Below are 16,752 nucleotides of genomic sequence, written 5' to 3'. Positions count from 1 at the left end.
TGCTTTCTTAAGTTGCACTTCTTTGGGAACTCCCATGTATTAGTACATAATATAATCTATTTTTTTCTCTTGTTATTCTGCCTTTCGTCAGTTTGATTTGCAAGGCTGCAGGCACTGAAATCTAAGAGGAGAGAAGGGAAAGTTTTCCTCTCCTCCACAACCCAACAATGGCTGGTCCAAAGTACTGGGAATGATCTTGTCAGGGAGGAAGAAATTTCTTCTGTCCTTCAATGTCCTTCTAGCTGTACTAAAGATCAGATGGACATGAGACAGATTAGCAGGAGAAAAGCAAAATTAAAATTATACTTATGGGCAATCTACATGGACAAAAAATTACAAAGACAGGCAAAATGAGGTGTCTGCCATGCTGAACACTGAGAAATAACGGGTCTGGGACCTGAAAAGGGAAGAATGCAACCTTCAGAAAGAGTAAATGTTTGGTAGACAAATGTTTGCTGGGCCACTCAGAAACAATGGGACATAAGAGGACTTTGATCAAACAGGCCTTTCTGGTTCCTCTCTGTCTACCAGACCTAGTTCACAGTATAATGTAGTTATCTACGGTGACAGCTCTCTTCCTGGAGCAGGTCCTCGATCTAAATTTTTTTCAGGCAGTTGTGGGGGAGGTAAAGAGCTTTTCCTGAATCTGCTGGGTTTTGACTGCTTTTACCTCAAAATTATCTTCATGCCAAAGTGGCCCATCTTGGGGTAGCCTGCCCTTAGCCTCTGCAATCTCTCAGGGGACTGCTTAGCAATTTTATAGTTTAAAATTCTAACATATCTTAGAAGTTTAACCTGTGCTACTAAATGGACTTCTGGCATGTCACACATCATGCATTCTACGGAACACACAGTACTGAGGATAGAAGAAACCTATAAAGCCATGTGGTCAGCTGAGGGAAGAGGAGATGTGGCCGCCATACTGGAAGCAGCAGAGGAGAGTGAGGGGGGAAAAAAAGCACAAGTCTTTAAAGCCAAATGACTTGAATTTTCAAAACCCAGAAGATGTCACCTTTTGACCAAGTGAACTAACTTCTCAGAACAAATCTCTTCGGGCTGCCTAGGTGGCTCACTTGGTTAAGCATCTGCCTTCAGCTCATGATCCCGGGGTCCTGGGATGGAGTCCGNAAACCCAGAAGATGTCACCTTTTGACCAAGTGAACTAACTTCTCAGAACAAATCTCTTCGGGCTGCCTAGGTAGCTCACTTGGTTAAGCATCTGCCTTCAGCTCATGATCCCGGGGTCCTGGGATCGAGTCCTGCATCGGGCTCCTTGCTCAGTGGGGAGCCTGCTTCTCCCTCTGCCTGCCACTCCCCCTGCTTGTGCTCTCTCTCAAGTAAATAAATAAAATCTTAAAACAACAACAAATCTCATTTCTAAAATCAAGATAAAACATGCATTAAATGAGTGAGGGATTAAACTGACAAAGATTTGCAAACTAGCAAGTGCCTGACAGTAACTACTCACCGAATATTATTTTCTGTTTCCATCCCAAATAGCTCTGATTGTCCAAGAAGAGACAGTAGTAGATATGATTTGTTTTTTCATTGCATATTGTAAAACATATTGATAGCAATTTCTCTTTGTTACAGGTCTAGTTCTATGGTTCCACATTCAGGAGCAAATAGACTAAATTTTTCAAATACCACATCTGGCTCTAAGATCAAAGAAAGGAAGTTGGTTCTGATTAAGAAGGCTTCCAGATCAGGCAGAGCGTGACTCTATGGTCATCCTTTCCTTATTGTCATACTGAATTAGAGAGTTTGGTTCATTCATTCAAAAACCATTTATCAAGCATATGTAAGCAATATGAGAATATAATATAAAGAGGACAAAATCGCTCCTGACCTCAAACACCATCATCTAGCCAGAGAGAAAAGACATTCACGAATGATACAAATGTAAATATAAATATAAATATACACTAGTCCTATAAAGGATGCAATCAATATGAGGTGGGCTTTTTTATTTTAGCCCCTTTCTTGAAATTAAGTGAAAGGAAACAAAACTCCTCTTTCATACTCCGAATACTCTGGACACTAACTCTGTGGGCATTTTCCGCACACCAAGCAATTCCAGTTGGTATCTACCAACTGGGTGTTTATGGTTGAACTTGGTTCTGACACCATCTACCTGTAGTGCCAGACCTCACAGGTTAAAGGCTCAGTCCCATAAGACAGCCCCCATATCAAATGCCAACCACAAGTCCGGGTTATCTATCACCTGTGCTTCTGACCAACTTGCTATAAACCAGAGGTTCCCACAAGCCCCTCCTCAGATTTGATACTTTGTTAGAATGGTGCACAGAACTGTGGAAGATCATTTACTTCCTAGATTACTCATTTATTACAAAAGGAAACATCCCAGGATCAGCCACATAGAAGAGATGGATAGAGCAAAGTGTGGTGGCTGGCGCGCAGAGCTTCCGTGCCCATTCCAGGTGTGCCACCCTCCCAGCATCTCCATGTCGTCAGCAATCTAGAACCTCTCCAAACCTCTTCAGGTAGAGTCTCTTATGGAGGCTTCATTACGGAGGCACGACTGATTAAATCATTGGCTATGAGTGGTTAGTTCAACCTCCAGCCTCTATTCCCTTCTCAGAGGTCAGTGGGGTAGAGCTGAAAGTTCCAGTCCTTTCATTACCTTCTTGTTTCCCTGACAACTAGGCCCCATCTTTAGAGGCTTTCCAAAAGTTGCCTCATGAACATAAGCTTGGGTCTGGTTGAAAGGGGCTTGTTATAAACAACGGAAGATGCTCCTTTTACCTTCATTACTCATTTCACCTAGGAAATTCCAAGGGATTTAGGAGCTCCATGCCAGGAATGGGACAAAGACCAAACATATATTTCTCATTACAAATCAGAGTATCTATTAAGTCAAAATTCTGACACCAGACTTCTTGGGCATATTCTCTGAGAAGATGCTGGAGGCTGCACTGGGTGGGTCTAGAAGTCATCAAAACATACAGATCTAAATCTCTCTCTCATGTAAACACGTAACCTACTTTTCACGCCTCATTCTCCTCATTTGGAATTTCCACTGATAATACCCTTAGCCTAATAAACTGGCCTTCCATTCAATTCTCATGAGTGTTCTCCTGCCTGGAAACTTTGCCATGTCCATGTCCTCTCTCCCATGTCCATGCTATCTATCATAATTTTTTCCCAGACTTAGGGTCTATGTTTCTAATTTCTCATAGCAGGAGAATTCATATTTGAGGAAATTGAGAGATTTATGAGAGAGAGAGAGAGAATAGGAGACTGAGTTTGTGAGTGAGCCTTGAAAGTTCTTATAAAATTTAAGATGCATTTTATGGAGTCAACAACAGTTAAAGGCTTGTACAAGTCCTACAATAAAGAGGTATATAAAACAAGCTAATAATCCCCCCTCCAATCCTACTCCCCTGAAGTCATGAAATAATTTGTATTATAAATCCCCTACTCACAATGATCTATAAAAACATAAACACACAGATCTATTTTTGCAAATGCTTCCAGACTGGGTAAAATATAACAAGGAAGCCCCCTTATTGTAAAAGGGGGAAATTCATGATATTTTGCCATTCAACATCCTTGACTCCCTATAAGCTTTTAAACACAGGGATGAACTTCTAAACACAGGAAGAAATTTAGGTAACTTATTTTTCTTTTTACATGCTTAGCTCATCTGAAGTGGAGGGAAAACCCCCACATACCAGTGTGTTGTTCCTGCATAATAGACAGACTGCCACGACAACTCCAGAATGCAGAAAAGTAGCCCCACGTGGCCCTGTCAGCCCCTCTTACCCAGGGTTCAGCTCCCTTCTCCTTGAGGTTTATAAAGCCCAGTTGTGAATGTAAGAAAGCCTTGGGTATGCTTCCCCTCGGCTTCTCCAAGCCTTCCCAAGGCTGCACTGACAACTCACGTACTCTGCCATCTGCTCTATCTCCCTGTCCTTTTCTCAACTTCGTTCTCGTTTTCTCTAATTATCCCAACAGCATGACTTGGTATCTGGACGGAACAGATAACCCAGCCTGGCTGTAGTGAGTCCACAATAATTTCCCAGAAGCTGTCCTTCACCCAAATACTAATACTCGTGCCAATCAACACAAAGGTCTCTTAACTTTATAAATTGTAACCACTCAGTGATTTTCTGAATCTAGAAGGCCAGGAATGCCAAAAGAAATCACCAAAAGCTTTGGTCATAGAAGTTTGGATCATTTTCCTAGGGCCTTATTCCTAAGTGATAGCTGTTAATCAAACTGAAAAACACCTAACACTTTTACAATTACAATTAAATAATGCTACACAGCAGTCCATGAAATAAGGCAAGGAAACATTTCACTTGTGCCCATAATCCAAAGACAGGGGCGCTCTCAGCTATTCTTTGCTGACCTGTAATTCTTTCCTCTGGGTTGCAGGACAGGAAAGAGAAGGCCCAGGGAGGGGCGGGATGGGATGGCTGCTGCTGGGCAACCTCACTCCATAACATCTACCTTAGTGAATCCCTCCTGGATCAGAGTCTGGGCCTCTGTTTCAGTCTCAGAAATCGGACTTTCTCTAAAGCCCAGAATGGGTCATTCTCAGCTAGATGCATTCGCTCGGCAAGCCCACAAGAAGTTGATGTGTAAAACCCATCTTATGAACTTACACTCAGAAATAGGTTCATAAAGGGAAGTAACGCATCCCCTAAGTATCGTGTGGGTACCCAAATTACAGTCCGTGGTTGTTTGATAAATCTGGAATCAGCAGAGGGGGCATCAAACGGCTTTCAGCAGAGCTTGCCACGAAGACAGCACAAGCAGTGGTTCTCCAAAGGAAAGCATCAAAACTCACCCAGAGGGCTTGTTACAACAGACTGCGGAGCCCCACCTCCAGAGTTTCTGATTCAGGACAGGGTTGGGGCTTGTATTTCCAAAAAGTTCCCAGGAAATGCTGAAGCAGCTGATCTGGGGCCACATTTGCAGGAGTGTGGACAGCAGTCCCTCCCCTCCACTACTGCAGCAGCCTTTCCAAGGGGGCTTTCTTAGGCCCCCCGGGGCTGCTGTAACAGGATACCATGGCTGCGTGGCTAAAAACAACAGACATGCAGTTCCCAGTTAGGAAGGTTGAGAAGTCTAAGATTAAGGTATCGGCAGACTCCATGTCTGTTAAAAGCCCGCTCCCTGTTCACAGCCATCTTTTCTCTGTGTCCCCAAATGCTAGAAGGAGCAAGGGATCTCTTTGGGGTCCCTTTTATAAAGGCACTCATTCCAAAGGCTCCACCTCCATATACCACCATAGAAGGGGCTAGGTTTCAACATATGAATCTGGGGGGAGGGAGACATAAACATTCTGTTGATAGGGATTTTAGCTCAAGTCCAGTGAAAAGACTTTCTTTCCCTCGACTCAGCCAAACATAATACTGTTGAATGAGGTCATAAGGGTAGGGTTCTAATGCAACAGGGCTGAGCCCTTCTAAGAAAAAGAAGACAAACCACAAGTGTGTGCACACAGAGGGAAGACCACATGAGGACACAGGAAGAAGGACAGTGAAGGACAGTAGAGTTTGCCATTCCAAACTGTGTCTCTTTGGCACGGAGACTATTTGAAGCTGGTTATTTTTACGAAACAGCAGACACAGTGAAGCTCGAAAAACGGAGTGGAAGTTATTACCCTTTGGGAAGCGATATTCACATCTATTAGGGAAATCTCCATTTGAAAGTGTATCTCCTTCCCTGTACCAGAAAGAGGGGGATGGCTCCAACTCTCTAGAAACTTTTCAAGTATAGTTGACACACACTGCCTTGGTTTCGGGTTACAACACAGTGGTTAAATCTCTAGCAACTTCTCAACAGAGAAGGCAATGACTTAGATATGCAAAACATTACCCTTATACACCAGGCTTTTCCTCCCCTAACTGCTCCCTTGCTCCAACATCTTCTGTCATTAGCTGAGATGGGATTTAAGGTGAGGGCTCCGGTCACCTCGGGGAGTTACTCAGTTTCCTGGGTTTCTCCCATGGATACAGGAGGTGTACATGTTATCAAACTTCTGTTTTCCTCCTATTAATCTGCCTGATGTCCATTGAATTACTAGATCCACCAAAGATCCTAGAAGGGCAGAAGAAAAAACCTGCCCGCCCCTACAGTTCGGGCAACCCCAAAGGTACCTTCGCTGGCCGGACCATGCCTGCTTAGGGCTGCCGCAGCTGAGAGATCTGGCATGGAGACAGCGGGAGGTAAGGATTCTTACGTCAGTCACCTGGGGGAAGAGAGTGGTGAGAGTCCTTTTTTGGTTTTCTAAATTTAGATTAGCATGAGAAAATATTTATGGAACTAGTTCCTTGGGTACAGCAACTCTGGTAAAGATTTGTTGTGAGTACTCTTGGTTTCCATTGATCCTTTTCCTGCCAGAGATGGTCACTGTTTTACTTTGTCTGTTGTGTCATTTGTCATAAGGAGGAGGATCATAGGGCAGAACGCAGGTATGTGCCCTGATGACCTGCTGTTCTAGCCAGCCTCACAGATCGGTGTGTTCACTGTCCTCATCAAACCAGCATCTGTTTAGACCAACTCTGCTATGGGTTAATGTGCACATGAGACAAAGGTTCCCAAGGGACACCTTGAAAGCCAAAAGCTGCAAAATTGGTGGGCACAGGTGAACACTTCGAAACTTTCAGAGCATGTGCCACCTAACTCAAACTCTCGTGTTAAAAGTTGGACACATAATGGGTTAGACTGACCCTGGGTCACCCACCAACCTCGAGAAAACTTCTGTGCATTGAGGCACACTGTAAGACACTACACACTCCCCAATCCAGCCCAACCCAGGGGCATATCCCTATTTGGTATTCGGTTGGCTCTGAGACCCAAGGCTTGGCTCAAACTGTTACTGTGCATGTAAGAAAATCCAGAAGAGGTTTTCCTTTTGTCTTGCTCTGTGTCTTGGGAATTTGGCTTTGTGACCAGCAAGAATATTCTCCCTGGGCCTCTGTGAGTCAGAGGACGCATCTTGCGGACAGCTGACTAGGCTGTGGGTCAATAACAAGAGGGGATCATGGGAGCCAGTTATAGCCAGTTGGTCAGAACACAGGTAACAATCTCGACTTGTGACTGGCATCAGCATTCCCTTTTTCCAATTGTGCCAGCTTACGGAGGAGTTTGTCATAAGGGGCCCTGGTCCAGAAGGACCTTTGTCATCTCAACCTTTGTTGTCTTGTTAGTGCTAGAGAAGTCCCATTCCAGTAGCAACTACTCAGTGTCACAGACTAAAGGGGTCTCACATTCTCATGGGAAACCAGAGACACCGTTTGCACTATGCCATTCTCACCGCCAGTGACAATGAAGTCTGCTTTCTGAGGCTACCCCTGGGAGCGAACTCCTGGACTTGTGAGGGCTGCATCTCTTGTAGTCTCCTGAGGGGACAGCTCTGAGGGGTGTCCACGGTTAAGCTACCTTATTGGTGTAAGTCGTTATTGAGATTAAAATAAGATTCTGCTTGTCAATGGCAGGCAGATGATGGACCCTTTCAATTGGACGCCCTTCTGTATATATTTAGATAAGTATCATCCTAAACAATGGTCTTATTGGTACCTATGAAAAAATCAAATTAAAAAAAGGAATATAACAACTAGCCTTGGGGACTCCCTTAAAAAACATGGAAGAATAGAAATTAGATTAAGAACAGTAATTTGAGTCCACACCTAACATAAATTCCCCTTCTCCATCCTCTTATTTACCCCAATATCCCCAAGTCGGTGTCCTGACCCTCTGGAAGATCTTTTGGATCTCTGGGCCACTGGTCTAAAGCCCTCCTCTTTCTCAAAATCCAGCTCTAACACCTCAGCAAATTCCCTTAGACCCCAAAACTCCTCCAACTTCCCTGGAAAATCCCACAAACATTCAGCTGCCTGTTTTGACTTNTAAAGCCCTCCTCTTTCTCAAAATCCAGCTCTAACACCTCAGCAAATTCCCTTAGACCCCAAAACTCCTCCAGCTTCCCTGGAAAATCCCATAAACATTCAGCTGCCTGTTTTGACTTCCTCTCTTTACAGGTCACTCGTGTAACTACTAAGAGCCAGGTAGTGAATTTAGCAGAAGCACCTGAGATGGCCCACAGACTAGCTCTGCTGTCCCTCACAATGCCTCCCACCTTCTACAGCTCGTAATCAGGCCATGCCAGCTCCAGGCCTTCATACACAGTGTTCTCTGCAGATGCATCTCGGACCCCCAAGCAGAGAACTCATGTCCCTTGGACGGCACCAGACTTTTTCAATTATAAAGCTCTTTGACCTCCACTTTCAGAAGATCCTACCAAATTTATAAAGGAATTAGAAAGATTAGTGGCCATTCACAACCCCCACTTCACAGAGGAAACAGATGACCAACTTTTTCCTAGGCCCTCTACAAATGATCAGCTGGAAACCAATGTTTAGGTGCTGATAAAAGCCAATGTTGAATTATACTTTCAGGAAGGAGAGCATCCAAAGTCCCATTTTAAAACACTTTATATAGACTTTTAAAAGACATAATGCATTAAACCCTGAAGTTCTAGAACACAGAAATCTTTTCATTCCCATCTTAGCTGGAATGGAAGTCTTGTCCCTGATATAAAGAAGCAAACTGAAGATAATTTAATTGGATGAGCAGGTCAGTCCCTTGATATTCAGGCTGCAATCCAGTTCTCTGGGGCATTAGAAACAACTGTGCTGTCTTAGCAATCTTTACAAAACCAGAAATGTGGCTCTAGAAGCAATTCAAACCTCCCCTATTCATCCCAAAATACTTCTAGGTGCCATAAAACACCAGGACATTGAAAACAGAATTGTCTTGCACTTAAAGGAAAAATTTAAATAGTAATCACTCTAGACCTCCGATAACTGGCAAAAATACCCCAAAACTCCTTGAAGAAAAGTTGGATACTTTCTCTGTACCTTTATGATGTAGATTTTCTACCTCCATCTGCTCTAGAATGTAAGGGCCATTTTCTGAAATGCGAATTTTAAGGAGATGTTCTCATCAGAAGGGAAAAAAGGAGGGAGACTGTGGGAAGGCGAAGGTATTTGGAAAATAGGCTACTGAAAAATCTTAAACGTCTTCTCCAGAAATATTAGAAAAATCTTTAGCCATGTGAGCAGGAAACCTTAATATATTCCATGTGCCAGAAACACAATTTGGATCCAACTGCTCTTTTATGAATTAGTAAGTTTTGCATTATTAGACCTGTTTCACGGCTAAAATTTGAAAATGAAAGCTGTAAGATCTGTCTGCAAGTGTAGGTTTATGTTTGTCTATATATGTATGTTACAGATGTGTCAATATTTTTCTACCTCTGGATGTTATTGCCAAAATTAATTTGTGAAGAGCTCTAAAATTAATTGGCTTAATATTAAGCACTTACAAATTAAATATTCCTAAAGTTCCTAAAGTTCTCAGAAACATAACGAACTCAAATGCAAAAGGTTCACAAGGTTCACAAGGTCTGGGAAACTACTCAATATTAAAACTAGTTTAAATTTGTCAGTTTAATTAAAATAGGTCTTCAGAGTTATCAATATTCAATATAACACTTTTATTCTACCAAGGCTTACTAAATACATTTTGACAGCAAGAAAAATAGCTTGGAATGATGGCTGACTATGTCTAATGTCTCATGAAATTTTTGTGAGTAGTCTAAACATATTGCTGGAATTTACATAGATGTAAGTGGGATAAGAAACTTTAGGTGAAGATTATTGTGAAGACTTCTTCACAACAATTATAGTTTATGGTATGTGTACTTAAAAATAGCTTCCATGATCTTCTAGCTAACTCAAAACTTTCCAGTTTTGCTGAGTTCTGGGAGTGTTCTGGTATCAACAGTTACTCTCTCATTACTTCTTTGACCCCAATATTGCTGTCCCTGCATGAGATCATACACATTATCCGGAGGGTAAGATTAGGGAAAGATACATGCTAATATAGATTGAAGGCTTCTCGGGTACTACAAGCAACCTTCTGAAGTTGGAGAATACTGCTGGGCTCAAAATATCTTCTGGAGAGGGGTTCTCTTTAAATGTTTACAGATTGTAGATGGGCCGAAACGCCATAACCACCCAATATCTGGGCAACTGAGGGAGTATTCATTTGATCTCTTGGTTTATTAAAAACTATGGGGAAGCTAAAAAGTCCTAGAAAAGTTGGCAAGGTAACTTCAGATGGAATGCATATGTTATTACACAAACTTATTAAGTACAAATCCCTTGAAAAGAAACTTTAATATTAAAGAAATTATAATATATCCCAAGGAGAATTCTAGTCTCAATAAATGACAGCAAATATAAGTACTAGATCACTATTGCCTTTGGTCTGGCATCTGCAAGAGGAAATTATACACTCAACCAGTTTGACTCCTATGTGACTTTCAACCTTTCGACACTCTTCTTAGAGCACGGAGAGTCTGGAAACTCCATTCGTTTTAAAACTAATGGCCTCAATCTGCAGATGGTCCCAGGAGAAAAGGAGTTGAACCAGCATTGCTCAGCTCCTTTCCTGGACAGTGGGACTCCATTCTTGCCAAATTTCTTACTTCAACTTAAGTTCAGAGATGGAGTGATTTGACAATGGCATTCAAATACTGTTCATCTTAAAAAAAAAAAAAATCTGTTATTCATTCTCCCTGAATGGCAGAAGCATGATTTAACTGAATATTCCTTCAAAACTCTAGCGACTCTTATGTTGGGGACAATTAAATACTAGCACCTCCAGAAAAGACTCATCCTATGAACTAGAAACACAAAATATTGTTTTCCTTGGCTTCCTCTGTGTCATTCTGAAAACTGTCATCTGTGAAAGAAAAACCATTATTTTTAATGTCAAATATACTTAAGATTTGTTTATATCAGAAAGTATGTCAAAGTTCACATGAGCTTTGGTCTTAGCGGCAACCCACACTTTTTATCATGAGAAGGCATGACATGAAATGCTGAAACTAACTTTACTAAAATATTACTCATCCCAACATAAACGTCTGTCTTGAGGCACCCTACGGGCTTGCCTATTACCGTGCCAAATAAAAGAGGTCAAACAGTACCAGAAAGGCAGGGATGAAGCCACGTGGCCTAGAAACAGATTCCCGGCCCAGAAGAAAAAAATGGGAAGAGTTTCTCTGTCAACCATTAAAAGTCATCAACGTCAGATTTACAAATATTTCACCAACATCTTATATCCTGCCAAATGGACTGATATGCCATTTCTTCTTGCCCAACACGCCAGTGGAGTGAAACTATCTCCCAGGGCAATAAGCTCTAGTTTTTCCAGCATGTGAACACTGATGCTGACAAAGGAAAAGAAAATCTTATTTTCTAGGCCTCTTTTGGGAACAGTAAAGGCTACTGGTATTTAGAAAAAAACCAGTTCCATGCTGAGCAATGGAAGGAAACACTGTTCTCTGCATAGGCTGCACACCTGTGATTTCCACCTATAACAGCTGGAAAAGCCTCCACCTGTCACCCCAACTCACGCTTTTCCATGATGGCATGAACTGACAGCAGTGATTCTGCCCACAAGGCTGATTCAAGTCTTGTCGGCTGTCATTGCCAAGTTCTCAGAACCAGAGAACTGAGTCAATGCCTTGTTAAAAGGTTTGGACAAGGTTGGAGGCAGAATACAAAATTTTTCTCTACTATAAAAAAACTTGTTAACAAAATAGAGCTGACTCTTGAAACTGCTCCAATACTAGAATATCACTCCATAACAGTTCAGCGGGGAGGAGTTAATTCTGAAACATACTTCAAGAATACTCTTGGTGGTAGAGTATTATTCAGCCATAAGAAGGAATGAGGCACAGATACCTGCTACAACAGGTGAACCACAAAAAAATCTTATGCTAAGTGAAGGAAGCCAAACACAAAAGTCACATGTTCTATGATTCCATTTATATGAAACATCTAGAATGGGAAAATGCAGACACAGAGGGTAGACAAGTGGCTGCCACAGGCTGGGGAGAGAGGGGAAGGAGGAGTGACTGCTAAGAGTTATAGAGCTTTCCTATGGGGTGATGATAATGTGTTGAAACTAGAGAGAGGTGACAGCCCTATGAATGTACTAAATACCATTAATACATTTTTAAAATTTATTTATTTGAGAGAGAGAGGGAGAGAGCACGTGCAGCGGGCAGAGGCAGAGAGAGAGGGAGAAGCAGACTCCCTACTGAGCAAGGAGCGCAACGTGTGGCTCGATCCCAGGACCCCGAGATCAGGACCGAGCCAAAGGCAGACGCTTAACCAACTGAGCCACCCAGGTGCCCCGCCATTAGTACATTTTAAATGCCATAATACATTTAAAAATAGTTAATGGTTAAATTTTAGGTTATGTAAATATTAACTCAATTAAAAGAATACGGTTTGCCCCATAGATGTTGTAAAGCATTCATGCTAAGGCTCTTTAGTTACAAGCATGGATGATGCTAATTGATTTGTGCCTGGCATCTACACACGTATCTGTCTTCTCCAAAAGACAGTAATAAACCCTGTAAGGTAGGGACCATAGTGTCTGGTACCTATAAGATACTCAATATCGTGGATGAAAAAGGAAAAGAATCTATAATGATTTTGGCCAAGCTCTACACGTCTCTATCCAAGCAAGAAGACGCAAAAAGCAGATAACTATGAAAAGTTCCAATGCTTAAGAATGAGATTCTGTGAGCCTCAAACCTGGCAATTACCCTTAGGGAGAAATTTACAGAGTCTTGGAAACCTGAAGGAATTCTTTTGAAAATGTATTTTTGCCTAGACATCATTAAAATTTAAACAGAGGTTCATAACCCTTTTCTTGCTCACGGTTATCACTAATGTTCACTTTGCAAAGATGGCCTCACTAATAGAACAAAGGAAATGTCTTGACATGAATTTAATTTGAAGACTCTTAGAGAATTACAGAGGTTTCTTGACAGGAGCCTGGAAAAGTCCTGGCCAGTCCGAATGTATCTGCTACCTCATACCTGGTTAGTTAGCAACATGCTGCCACTAAATAAAAATTTTAAATTGGCTGAGTGTCAAAGAGCACAGAGAGGCTATGCTCATTCACCATTCCACAATTTTAACTTCTTACTCAAGCCAAAGAAAAGCAGGCTTTTTTGGATACATATTGCAAAGCCAGATTTGGGTGGACTTATTGTTTTATTTGCACATTTTTTTCTTTTTTTCTTTCAATAATTTTTATACTAAAAAAGAGAGAAAAAAGTGACATAATTTTCTGCAAAGATAATTATCTTCTATGAGAAGGAAATCAATTTCTAGTGCAATAAAATAAATTGTACCCCCTGATGATGTAACTTTTGTGACTATCGAATACTGTGATTTCTCCCTCTAATGCCCCACTTTCCTGCTACTTTTAGCTCTATTAGTTAGGAGAGAGAAGACTATAGAATTCAGAGACAAAAGAGACCCCACAAATCCTGAGAGAGAGCATGACCTCTGCTTCCGGCTTCCCATAAGATCTCGCACACTCAGATTTCTATCTTAGGATTCCACGATCAGAGAACTCAATCTTAGAACTCAAGATGCCAACTACTGCAGTTTCCTAGACATATCATGCCGTTTCATAGCTCCACGGCTACGTTCATGGAATTGTAGACTTCTAGAATATCCTCCCCAGTTTCCTTTGGCTGGCTGACTCACAATCATTTCCTAAGTCACCACTGAGGTGTCATCAAGTCAGGCAACTCAACTGGCTCCCACGGCACCCTGGCTATCTGTCTTACCTACCATACTGTATTGAAATTACTAGTTTAAGTGTCTATTTCCTTTACCAGACAAACAGAAAAAGGAAACACAGTAATTTTTAAAAATATTTTATTTTTCTGAGAGAGAGAATGAGGGGAGCAGGGGCAGAAGGAGAGGGAGATGCAGACTCCCCGCTGAGCAGGGAGCCCGAAGCTGGGCTTGATTCCAGGACCCCGAGATCATGACCTGAGCCGAAGGCAGACGTTTAACCAACCAAGCCACCCAGGCACCCCTGAAGCATAGTAACTTTAATAGCAGAGAAACTTTAATAGCACAGAAACCCCCCCTTAACCAAGTAATCAAAGTAATGTCACCAGTAAAGAGACAAACAGAAACATGTGCCTCCCCATAGAATATATTGAGGACACAACACAGTTCTGTGGTATTCCTGCCAAAAAAATGTATAACTTGGGGTGCCTAGGTGGCTTGCAGTTAGTGAGGTCACGAAAGACCAAGTCCAAGAAACTGTTCCAGACTGAAGGAGAATAAAAGAACATGAAAAGTAAATGCAACATGTGACTCTGAATTAGAGCCTGGACCAGAAAAAAAAATATTTTCTTTTGCTTATATAAAAGACGGTAGTAGGAAAACTAGCAAAACTTGAAAGGCTTTTTAGACTAAAAAATAGTACTGTAGCAATGTTAATTTTCTGCACTGTGGTTAATAAGGGAATGCTGCTTTGTCTTTAAAATAAGTTGTTAGTGGGGCCTGTGGGTGGCTCAGTCGGTTGGGCATCCGACTCTTGGTTTCGGCTCAGCTCATGATCTCTGGGTCTTGAGATCAAGCCCCACGTCAGGCTCCAAGCGAGGAGTTTGTTCGAGTTTCTTTCTCCTTCTCGCTCTGCCCCTCCCAGAACTCATTTGCTCTCTCTCTAAAATAAATAAATAAATCTTTTTTTAAAAAAAGAGGTAAGTTGTTAGCAACTTACTAAAATGATTTAGAGAAAATAATCATGGCGGTGGGGGATGACATACAATAAAGCCCACCACAATAAAATGATAATTTGGGGAATCGGTGAAATTATATGGACAATCACAATTGTACTATTTTTACAATTTTTCTAGGACTCTCAAATTTTATCAAGATAAGCTTAAAAAATGTTTAATTACAAAAACCTGAAGAAAAACTTCCCTTTTAAATGAAAGCAATAATATATGGGATTAGAAACCCATATGCTATGCTCAGGGTAGATGAGAAAATCTGCAGTAATTACTTTTTTTTTCCTTGCAGTAATTACTTTTAAAATGACACCAGTGGCTACACAGAGTGCTAACTGGAATTTGGCACAATTCCAGGTCACTGACACTTTCTCCCAGATTAACCCAACAAACTGGACAGCAGAACAGTACAAGGAATTTTCTTTAGTTGTGTCGTCATATGTGAGAAGTACACTGCAAATAATACTGAGCTCTCTACCTGCTTTACAAATAAATATTTTTCTCACAGCCTTTACAAACTAAAACAAAAACAAAAACAAAACAAAACCCATCTCCACCTTAAAGGTAATCATCCCACAAATACGCTATACAGAAGGACAAGGGACAATACATTGTGCTAGGATTACAATCTGTAGTCAATGGGCGCTCACTGCCAGCAGCAGTATCATCTCTATGGGGTTGGTCGTTTCAGAGCTGGCATTTTCTACAAGGTTAAATTAACTGTACTAGCTACAGGGCTGCAAAACAAAAAGAATAAGACTTTGTGTCTGCCCTCAGGAAGTCTACCCTGACATCTGAGGAACACGTACCTGTAGAGGTGAGCTGTGGGCCCAGGCATAATTGGAGACCAGTGAGGGGTGGGAGAGCTGCTAGAACTCACAAGGGAGCTCTCTATAAACACCTCCTTGTAGGGGAAGGAATCGATTTATTGCCCAGCCACAGAAGACATATACAGGAAGGCAGAGTTCAACCCAACATAAGGGAACAATTTCCAACAGAGCTCTCCAACACCACAATAGGTGGCCTTGTGAAGTAGTGAGCCTCACCACTGAATATACTTGATTATATTCGCGATGTCCCTTCAAGTCCTACAAGAACCTAACATCCGTACATCATGTAGACTCCAGCACTGGAGGTCAGGTTTCTCAATGCAGCATCCCTGGCCTCTGGCCACTAGATGTTACAGTACCCCCTCCCTGTTGTGACAGCTAAAAATGTCTCCAGTCATTGCCAAGTGTCCCCTGGCGGGGGGGGGGGGGGGGGAAAAANNGGGGGGCAAAACTGTCCCCAGCTGAAGTACTCCAAACAGTAAATTTCTGAGTCTGTGTGTTGAGAAAATGGAATACTATAGAATTTCAGAGGGTGGGCCTAAGGTAGTCAGAGGACTTATGAAGGTAGGATTGGAGAGAAGTCTTGGAGTAAAATAATTCTGAAGAAAGGTAGAGGAAACAGTGAGCTTTCTTGGATAGGGATGGTAAGAGTCAAGGTGTGAAACAGGTAGGAAAGAACAAGACTGTAAGAGGATCATAGGAAGCCGAGCACAGGGTTCAACATTAGATAAAGCTAGAAAAATCTGTAACGTTGAAATGTGTTGAAAGAATTTCTTTCTTTTTTTTTTTTTAAAGATTTTATTTATTTATTTGACAGAGATAGAGATAGCCAGCGAGAGAGGNCGTTGAAATGTGTTGAAAGAATTTCTTTCTTTTTTTTTTTTTTAAAGATTTTATTTATTTATTTGACAGAGATAGAGATAGCCAGCGAGAGAGGGAACACAAGCAGGGGGAGTGGGAGAGGAAGAAGCAGGCTCATAGCGGAGGAGCCTGATGTGGGGCTATCCCATAACGCCAGGATCACGCCCTGAGCCGAAGGCAGACGCTTAACCGCTGTGCCACCCAGGCGCCCCTGAAAGAATTTCCAATCGAAAGTCAAGGTGGCTTAGATTAGCATCCATGACCTTTCCATGTCATAGGAAAATTAAAGGTGAATGTAGTCCTGGAAGAGACAATACTCTGGAAGAACGATGGGTGACACACCATTATCATCTACTCCTCTACTTTCAAAAATATTAAATGCTCGCTTTCTTATCTGCC

The 16,752-nt window shown here is 41.8% G+C and overlaps 1 protein-coding gene across 6 annotated transcripts in view; it reads right to left on the bottom strand.

The window, feature by feature from the left end:
• Positions 1-16,752, bottom strand: part of PCCA (propionyl-CoA carboxylase subunit alpha) — a 390,617-nt gene that overhangs the window by 25,289 nt on the left and 348,576 nt on the right. Inside the window, exon 22 of one of the 6 annotated variants that reach the window (XR_004626800.1) lies at positions 6,132-6,223. The exons of the other annotated variants lie outside the window; for them this stretch is intronic. The gene's annotated coding sequence lies outside the window, so the exon portion shown is untranslated. The remainder of the gene's footprint in view (positions 1-6,131; positions 6,224-16,752) is intronic. 6 annotated transcript variants of the gene reach the window in all.

Source organism: Ailuropoda melanoleuca, chromosome 7 (assembly GCF_002007445.2).
Source record: "Ailuropoda melanoleuca isolate Jingjing chromosome 7, ASM200744v2, whole genome shotgun sequence".
NCBI lineage: Eukaryota > Metazoa > Chordata > Mammalia > Carnivora > Ursidae > Ailuropoda > Ailuropoda melanoleuca.
This window is presented reverse-complemented; position numbering and strand designations above follow the sequence as displayed.